General features: G+C 41.1%; 1 long non-coding RNA gene across 1 annotated transcript; it reads right to left on the reverse strand.

The window, feature by feature from the left end:
- Window positions 1-2,261: 2,261 nt before the first annotated feature.
- On the reverse strand, window positions 2,262-3,925 carry LOC111960331 (uncharacterized). The gene is made up of 5 exons (XR_002876817.2): window positions 3,832-3,925; window positions 3,508-3,680; window positions 3,294-3,371; window positions 2,791-2,853; window positions 2,262-2,674 (listed from the first exon to the last, which is right to left on the reverse strand). It is a non-coding gene; the product is annotated as an uncharacterized lncRNA (long non-coding RNA).
- Between the last annotated feature and the right edge of the window lie 5,378 nt (window positions 3,926-9,303).

Raw genomic sequence — 9,303 nt, forward strand, 5'->3', positions numbered from 1 at the left:
TGTTGTTGAGGTATCCTGTGTTTGTGTCTGTTGATGAGGTATCCAGTGTTTGTCTGTTGTTCAGGTATCCAGTGTGTGTGTCTGTTGCTCAGGTATCCAGTGTGTGTGTCTGTTGTTGAGGTATCCAGTGTGTGTGTCTGTTGTTGAGGTATCCAGTGTTTGTGTGTGTTGTTGAGGTATCCAGTGTTTATGTGTGTGTTGTTGAGGTATCCAATGTTTGTGGTGTTGTTGAGGTATCCAGTGTGTGTGTCTGTTGTTGAGGTATCCAGTGTTTTGTGTGTGTTGTTAGGGTATCCAGTGTTTATGTGTGTGTTGTTGAGGTATCCAATGTTTGTGTGTTGTTGAGGTATCCAGTGTGTGTGTCTGTTGTTGAGGTATCCAATGTTTGTGTGTTGTTGAGGTATCCAGTGTTGATGTGTGTGTGTTGTTGAGGTATCCAGTGTTTATGTGTTTGTTGTTGAGGTATCCAATGTTTGTGGTGTTGTTGAGGTATCCAGTGTTTATGTGTTTTGTTGTTGAGGTATCCAATGTTTGTGTGTTGTTGAGGTATCCAGTGTGTGTGTCTGTTGTTGAGGTATCCAATGTTTGTGTGTTGTTGAGGTATCCAGTGTGTGTGTCTGTTGTTGAGGTATCCAATGTTTGTGTGTTGTTGAGGTATCCAATGTTTGTGTGTTGTTGAGGTATCCAGTGTGGGTGTGTCTGTTGTTGAGGTATCCAATGTTTGTGGTGTTTTGTTGGTTTTTTCAGGTATCCAGTGTGTGTGTCTGTTGTTGAGGTATCCAATGTTTGTGTGTTGTTGAGGTATCCAATGTTTGTGTGTTGTTGAGGTATCCAGTGTCTGTGTTTGTGTTGTTGATTTATACAGTGTCTGTGTTTGTGTTGTTGAGGTATCCAGTGTTCATGTTGTTGAAGTATCCAGTGTTTGCGTCTGTTGTAGAGGTGTCCGGTGTTTATGTGTGAGTGTTTGTGTGTTGTTGAGGTATCAAGTGTTTGTGTCTATTGAGGTATCCAGTGTTTGTGTCCATTGTTGGGGTATCCAGTGTTTGTGTCCATTGTTGAGGTATCCAGTGTTTGTGTCCATTGTTGGGGTATCCAGTGTTTGTGTCCATTGTTGAGGTATCCAGTGTGTGTGTGTGCCTGCTGTATCTCTTAGCCTCCCAAACACAGTGGTTCCCTCCCTAAAGGGGTTAACACACGTTGATTGGCCTGGACCCTTCATTTTGGCTCAAAGACAAGCTGCTTTACAATATGCATGATATAATTGGGATTAGTAGCAGTTTTATATGTAAAGTATATTCATTAAATGCATATTCATTTAGAGAATTCTTGGCAGGCTGGTAGGTGGCTTCTCCATACACATGTTCCGCTGTAAACGTTTACGGTGAATGGCTTTGACTGTGAAAGACTTGAAACTGGCCAAAGTTGACTTTTTCAGTGTATAAACGCCAACGTCTGACCTGGGCCGTTTAGAAAACGCTTTGAATTATCTTGTTCCCAGCTCAGAGACAGGAAAATCTATGCCTCAATTTATAGCACTTCAACACCACTCTAAATGTCCCTCAATATAACAGAATTAAAGGGAGACACGCTGAATCAACAAACTGAATGATGCCTTTAACGACAGTCGTTTGTTGTGAATTTTATGTATTTGCTTTGTGAATTGTTGGGATTTTCTGAGAACGTACAATTGCTTCACACAGCTGCATTCTTCTACTCTCATACGCCAAAACGCATAATAACATTACATTTACATGTTAGTCATGTGTGACCCACCATCTCTTTTCAGTCTTTTTTTTTTTTATTCTCTTTTTACATTGGATAAAAGTACAGATGCTTCAAAACGGTATATCATACACTGCAGTTGGAGGAAACATGGGTAAGTAATGCTGCTTTAAAAGTTGATAAACTTATAATCCCATTTAGGAGAAGCGGGCATTCAAACATTTTGCTGTGATTTTCACACATCCTCTACATTAATACTTGGGAAACATATATTTAGAGAAGGAATACTTTTCTATAGGAATACTAATACCAAGTTACCCCATTAGGCAAACCATGTACAGTATTACATTGCCTATTGCTGTATAATAAAAATAACCTTTCACATTGAACAGCTACAGTGCTGTTCTTTGTTTACGCCCATTTAGCGTCGTTCACACACTCTAAAGGCTTAGACCTAGCCATCTCTTAAAAGATTCACATTGGAACACGTGACCATGGCAATGTGCTAAAGCAGTGAGGTAGTGCTTAAAAAACAAAGACAATATTTCAACAATACTTTATTAACTTCCAGTGCTAAAGGTAGTAGCCTACAAATGAAATTCTTAAAAACACACAAACACAAAGGCTGAGGTAAAAACAATATATTGACCTAGGCCTATATCACAAGATCATTAGAATAACTTTGGTTCAGGTTATGTTATGATATGAACAAAGGAATCTAGCCTGAGAGCATATTTCTATCCTGCCCTTTGGAGCAGGACATAGTGTCCATGGCCTTTTCATTGCAAAAGTCCTGATCTCCTCAAAAAATATGTTTGCCGGGTTGTGTCCAGTCTGGGGGATGCATTCACATGTCTGGGAGGAAGGACATCAACATTGCACAGCAGCTGGAACCTGGTCCCATCTGAGTGAAAGCTCCTTAGCCACAACACCAGCCTCCAGACAATTAAAGCTGTAAAGGAGGAAAGCAGAGAAAAATAGACAAGACATAAATACCTTGCATACCAGCAATAACATTCATTGACCCCCAAATTCAACCTATAAACTTAAAGTACAAAGACAATATACCTGATGTGTTGCATGTTCACCCTCAATCATCTCCTTTTACTGGTGGCAGAGAGCAGGTTCATGCTGAAAGACCACAAAAACGTGTTAAGAGATGAATTTATTCATGTACTATAGTTTGTTATTGCTTGTTGACTGGTACAGCTGTACTAAAACGCCCTGTAACTGCTTCCAGCCCAACAATGGCAATGCAGACACAAGATAACTAGCTAGATTTAGCAAACATTCATAATTACCAACTGGTAAATGGTAATAATCAATTTAGCAAGCTAGTTGAACATTGGGAAAAAACTTGACATCTATAATCCAATAATTAGCTAGCTATTTGGCGATCATTTCATCGTGGCAAGCTAACTCGCCAATTTAAGATGTGTCCCTATAACGTAACATGCGGTTTGATAAGCTTGTTAATCGATTAGTATTTGCACCACAGTGGCTATTTTCGGTAGCTAGCTAGTTAAAAACTGGCAAACATGAAAAATAGTATCATCATGTTAGCACATCACCATTCAACATTAACAGCAGAATGCAACTGGCCTGCTCAGCTAGCTGGGTTAACGTTGCTTCGTCCCGCAATGAGCCATCTGTAAACAATGGATAAAGCAAGCTATAACGGTGCCTGTATGCAACTGTCTAGCTAGCTATTTAACTAACAATAGCTAGCAATGAAAACAACTTTGATACAGTTGAGACGTTGGCATTTTAACAGTAGACTCTTACCAGTGTATGGATTATGATGATTCACGGCAGACTGAAACACTTTCAAAATAATCCTTCACACTGTGCTTCAACCAGTCCAGACTGCTTTGGGTCGTTCGCGATGGAGTCGGCTCTAAGAGCCGGCTCTTGTAGGTGAACGATGGGAGCCGGCTCGCATATCAGAAGAGTCGAATCTATTTATGAAAATAAAATAAAAATTAAGATATAAATAATCAAAAGATTTAAATTAATAGAATTAACTAATTAAAAGAACGAAAAAATATATAAAATAATATAGGCCTAAATGCTCAAGTTCTGACTGTCTGCTCAGACTAACAGCCTCACCTGTTGTTCCTGTCAATCAGACATGCAGTGTCAACCAATGAACCAAAGATGCGTGAGGGAGGGCCGAGCCAACTCACTCACAGTCACACACTTAGCAGCTGAGGAGAGAGGAAGGACAGCTGTGAAAACAACAGCTGGAAAATGAGTCGGAAGCACGGGAGCATTTGGATGCATTTTAATAATGTAGACAATGTTAGAGCAGTGTAGTGTAGAATTTGCCAAAACAAAATCTCATATAAAGCCGGCTCTACGCACAACCTACTGGCATATGTGAACTGTGCACCCAACTGTGAAGCTAGCTGTAGTGGAGCATCGAGAAACTAGCGCGCCCGTTAGTGATAGTGGTGGAGCCAGTACGTCCACACGTGGAGATGTATCCACTCAGTCAAGTAGGCCTACTACGCAGTCTTCTATGGACCAGTTTATGCCAAAGTCTATGTCTGTAGCAAAACAAGGCCAAATTGATATTCCATTGGCTAAAACCTTTGCCACCGATTTTCAGCCATTTTCAATCGTGGAGGACAGAGGTTTTAGAAATTATTGCAAAAGTCTAAATCCAATGTACACAATTCCAAGCAGGAAAACCCTTTCAAAATCACTTATTCCACAACTGTACGAGAGCACACAGGCTTCAGTGCGGGAAAGAGTCCAAAAAGCTACTGCAGTTTGCCTTACCACTGACTGCTGGACATCAAAGGTAACCACTTCTTACATGTCGGTTACATGTCACTTCATTGAAGATTTTTAGATGTCTAGCTGTCTTCTGGACTGCTTTGAGTTCAGCGACAGACACACCTCAGAGAACTTGTCAGAGGAACTGTTGAGAGTGGCCAGAGAATGGCAAGTAGATGGAAAAGTGGTCTGTTGTGTTAGCAACAATGCAGCCAACATAACTAAAGCCATTTTTTTTTTTTTTTTTTTTAAATGGACCCATGATCCATGTCTTGCCCACACAATCAACCTGATTGTAAGAGATGCTCTGAAGGTGATGAAGCCCACTGTAGACATAGTGAATACTTCCACAGGAGCACAGTAGGTGCTGAAAAACTAGTCTACACAATGCCAGCTGGGGATGCCTGAGCTGATGCCTAAACAAGACTGCACTACAAGGTTGAATTCAAAATGTTATATTTTGAAACGGTTTCTTGAGTCAAAGGATGCCATCATCTCTACCCTGGCCATTGTCAATGCACCTGTTGATGCTCTGACCCAAGAGGAATGGGAGGTGGTGTATAGAGTCCTGGAACCCTTTGAGCAGGTCACTGTGGAGATCAGATCAAATTGTTCTGGATTAGAACGTCTGCTAAATGTGTCCCGTTACAGAAAACTGAGTATATGACGCACGTCWCTAGATCACAGGAGAGGCATTTTTTCATCAAAATGCGAGCRATTAAAAAAAAACAGCGATACCGGTGTCAACTGGATTATGGATGGGCGTTATTACTAAATAATTATTTAATACAGTATTATATATGTATATGAGCAGTAGATGAGCATGTAGTATCAGTAGACAAAACATGAACCTGAACTAATAAGTTACTGTTCTCTCTTTTCAGCTATGTGACAGCCTCAAAAATGATACTCCTGTGTAAGGGTCTGCAGCGAATCACAGCCAGCCGCCAGAGAGAAGCAAATGTAACCACAGGACATGTGACAGAGTTGATGGACACCCTATGTTCATCAATGGACAGAAAGTTCCACAGAATGGAATATAATCACGTGCTATCAGAAACCGCTGCACTTGACCCCAGGTTTAAGAAGTTAGCCTTCAGTGATGCCAGAGTGATTGATGAGGCTCTTCAAAGAATAACCTCAGCAGTCAGCTGGCTCAGGCACCAGGACAACAGGAAGAAGAGGGATCAGATGGAGCAGAAGCGCCAGCAGTAGTGCCACAAACGTCTGCTGTTTGGATGCTGTTTGACGAGAGAGCAACTGGGGATGCAGCACGAAGGAATCCCTCAGCAGATGCCATAATGGAGGTCCGGTCCTATTTGGAGGAGCTCCTCCTCCAAAGATCTGCAGATCCTCTGAGCTGGTGGAAGAACAAGGCCTCTGTCTACCCACGGCTTACTAAAGTCATGACAGGGAGACTCTGCATAGTGGCCACATCCGTTCCCTCTGAGAGGGTATTCTCGAAAACGGGATAAATAATTACTGAGAGAAGAAACCGCATCAGCCCCTCGAAAGTGAGGCAGCTTGCATTTCTGAATGCAAATGTCTCATAAAAGCAGAATATGGTCAGCATTGCCGTGTGCTGCTGGTTATAACATGACAACAAAGAAGAGAGAGAAAAGAGGGACCAGTTTAATGTTTTAAGTGGAATGCTGCAGTTTTGCACATTGTTATTTAATTTTCTTTGATATGGTGCAATATTCTATTATGCTGTTCAGATTGTATTAGTTTTGTATTCGTTTTGAATGGTTAGATTTATATGCACTTTGTTTCTTTACATTAAAGTTAGACTTTAAATGTAAATGTTTAATAGCATTCTTTTTCATAACAAACCAATGCATTTTTAAATACATTGTGGTTAAGGTAGAGTATGATTTCATTGAATAATTTAATTATAATTGTTTTAACACCAATCATAGTCAAACTATCGCAAACTGTTTGACTTGAAAAAAGACTAAACATATATTTTTTAGGGAGCCGTTTGTGAGCCAAAAGAGCCGGCCCTTTTTGGTGAGCTGAGCCGAACGAGCCGGCACACTGAAAAGAGCCGGAATGCCCATCACTACCAGACAGCTTTAGCCACTGAAGACAGAGCTAGTCGATACCAGCAGCTCTATTCAGGACAACAATGTTAATGAAAACTGTAGCAACTTTKKTTTTACCCCTTTTCTCCCCAGAATGGCCGTCATTACTTGTGATTAATGTGTTAGTGAGAATGGTTGCTGATAACTACTTTATTGAGGAAAAATGTACTGGCGATGACTGTGATATGCGGTTGTCCCAAGAAGCCATTTTAAACTGAATGCACTAACTGTAAATTGTTCTGGATTAGAACGTCTGCTAAATGTGTCCCGTAACAGAAAACTGAGTATATGACGCACGTCACTAGATCACAGGAGAGGCATTTTTTCATCAAAATGCGAGCAATTAAAAARAAAACTGYGATACCGGTGTCAACTGGATTATGGATGGGCGTGAAATTGTCACAATCCATGTCAGGGGTGCTCAGTTAACAACTAGGCCAGGGTTTTGCCATCGACTGTTAGGGGGCCGATGGAACGTGACATGAGGAGAAATAACGGCAGGAACTGTGGCAAGGCCGGATTAGATTAGCACACTGGAAACAGGTGGTCTTTTATTGGGTGTGTGATACCGTCAGGGCTCCTCTAAAACGGGTTGAGACACGCACGCACACACACACACACACACACACACACACACACACACACACACACACACACACACACAGACAGACAGAGAGAAACTCAGTGAGCAGGGAGAGGCACAAAGCTCTGGTGTTTGACACCAAAGGAAAACTCTGAATCAGTTGTCATGTTGAATGAATGTGACACATGCAGTCTGATGTTGCGGTCAATGATGGTGAAAAGCACAGAAGATGGGGGGATAATGTAGTATTGGCTAACACTGAGGCATTTGTTGAGTGAGAAAGCCAGGAGGCTATACAGCTGTCTTATAGGCAGAAACCACAATTGAAGTCTAGTCTGAACAAGAGAGGGAAGTGGGTTGCTGGGGCAGTTTGCCAAACAAGCTACTGTATGCACCCAACTGTACAGTCGAAGTCAGAAGTTTACATACACCTTAGCCAAATAAATTTAAACTCAGTTTTTCACAGTTCCTGACATTTAATCCTAGTAAAAATTCCCTGTTTTAGGTCAGTTTGGATCACCACTTTATTTTAAGAATGGGAAATAAATAACAATAATAATAGCAGAGAGAATTATTTATTTCAGCTTTTATTTCTTTCATCACATTCCCAGTGGGTCAGAAGTTTACATTCACTCAATTAGTATTTGGTAGCATTGCCTTTAAACTGTTTAACTTGGGTCAAACGTGCCGGGTAGCCTTCCACAAGCTTGGCCCATTCCTCTTGACAGAGCTGGTGTAACTGAGTCAGTTTGTAGGCCTCCTTGCTCGCACACGCCTTTTCAGTTCTGCCCACAAATTTTCTATAAGATTGAGGTCAGGGCTTTGTGATGGCCACTCCAATACCTTGACTTTGTTGTCCTTAAGCCATTTTGCCACAACTTTGGAAGTATGCTTGGGGTCATTGTCCATTTGGAAGACACATTTGCGACCAAGCTTTAACTTCCTGACTGATGTCTTGAGTTGTTGCTTCAATATATCCACATAATTTTCCTGCCTCATGATGCCATCTATTTTGTGAAATGCACCAGTCCCTCCTGCAGCAAAGCACCCCACAACATGATGCTGCCACCCCCGTGCATCACGGTTGGGATGGTGTTCTTCGTCTTGCAAGCTTCCCCTTTTTCCTAAAAACATAATGATGGTCATTATGGCCAAACAGTTCTATTTTTGTTTCATCAGACCAGAGGACATTTCTCCAAAAAGTACAATCTTTGTTCCCATTTGCAGTTGCAAACTGTGTCTGGCTTTTTTATGGCGGTTTTGGAGCAGTGGCTTCTTCCTTGATGAGCGGCCTTTCAGGTTTGTCAATATAGGACTCGTTTTACTGTGGATATAGATACTTTTGTACCTGTTCCTTCAGCAATCTTCACAAGGTCCTTTGCTGTTGTTCTGGCATTGATTTGCTCTTTTTGCACCAAAGTACGTTCATCTCTAGGAGACAGAACACGTCTCCTTCCTGAGCGGTATGACGGCTGCGTGGTCCCACGGTGTTTATACTTGCGTACCAGTTTTTGTACAGATGAACGTGGTACCTTCAGGCATTTGGAAATTTCTCCCAAGGATGAACCAGACTTGTGGAGGTCAAACATTTTTTTCTGAGGTCTTGGCTGATTTCTGTTGATTTTCCCATGATGTCAAGCAAAGAGGCACTGAGTTTGAAGGTAGGCCTTGAAATACATCCACACGTGTACCACCAATTGACTGAAATGATGTCAATTAGCCTATCAGAAGCTTCTAAAGACATGACACCATTTTCTGGAATTTTCCAAGCTGTTTAAAGGCACAGTCAACTTAGTGTATGTAAACATCTGACCCACTGGAATTGTGATACAGTGACTTATAAGTGAAATAGTCTGTCTGTAAACAATTGTTGGAAAAATTACTTGTGTCATGCACAAAGTAGATGTCCTAACCGACTTGCCAAAACTATAGTTTGTTAACAAGAAATTTGTGGAGTGGTTGAAAAACGAGTTTTAATGACTCCAACCTAAATGTATGTAAACTTCTGACTTCAACTGTATATTTAGTGTCATTTATGGGAATATATTTGCCATGAATAATATATGTGGCATACATTATATACTGGTAAGGTTCCATATACAGCATCATATTTCCATATGGATCGAGACATAA

This window comes from Salvelinus sp. IW2-2015, linkage group LG37 (assembly GCF_002910315.2).
Source record: "Salvelinus sp. IW2-2015 linkage group LG37, ASM291031v2, whole genome shotgun sequence".
Lineage (NCBI taxonomy): Eukaryota > Metazoa > Chordata > Actinopteri > Salmoniformes > Salmonidae > Salvelinus > Salvelinus sp. IW2-2015.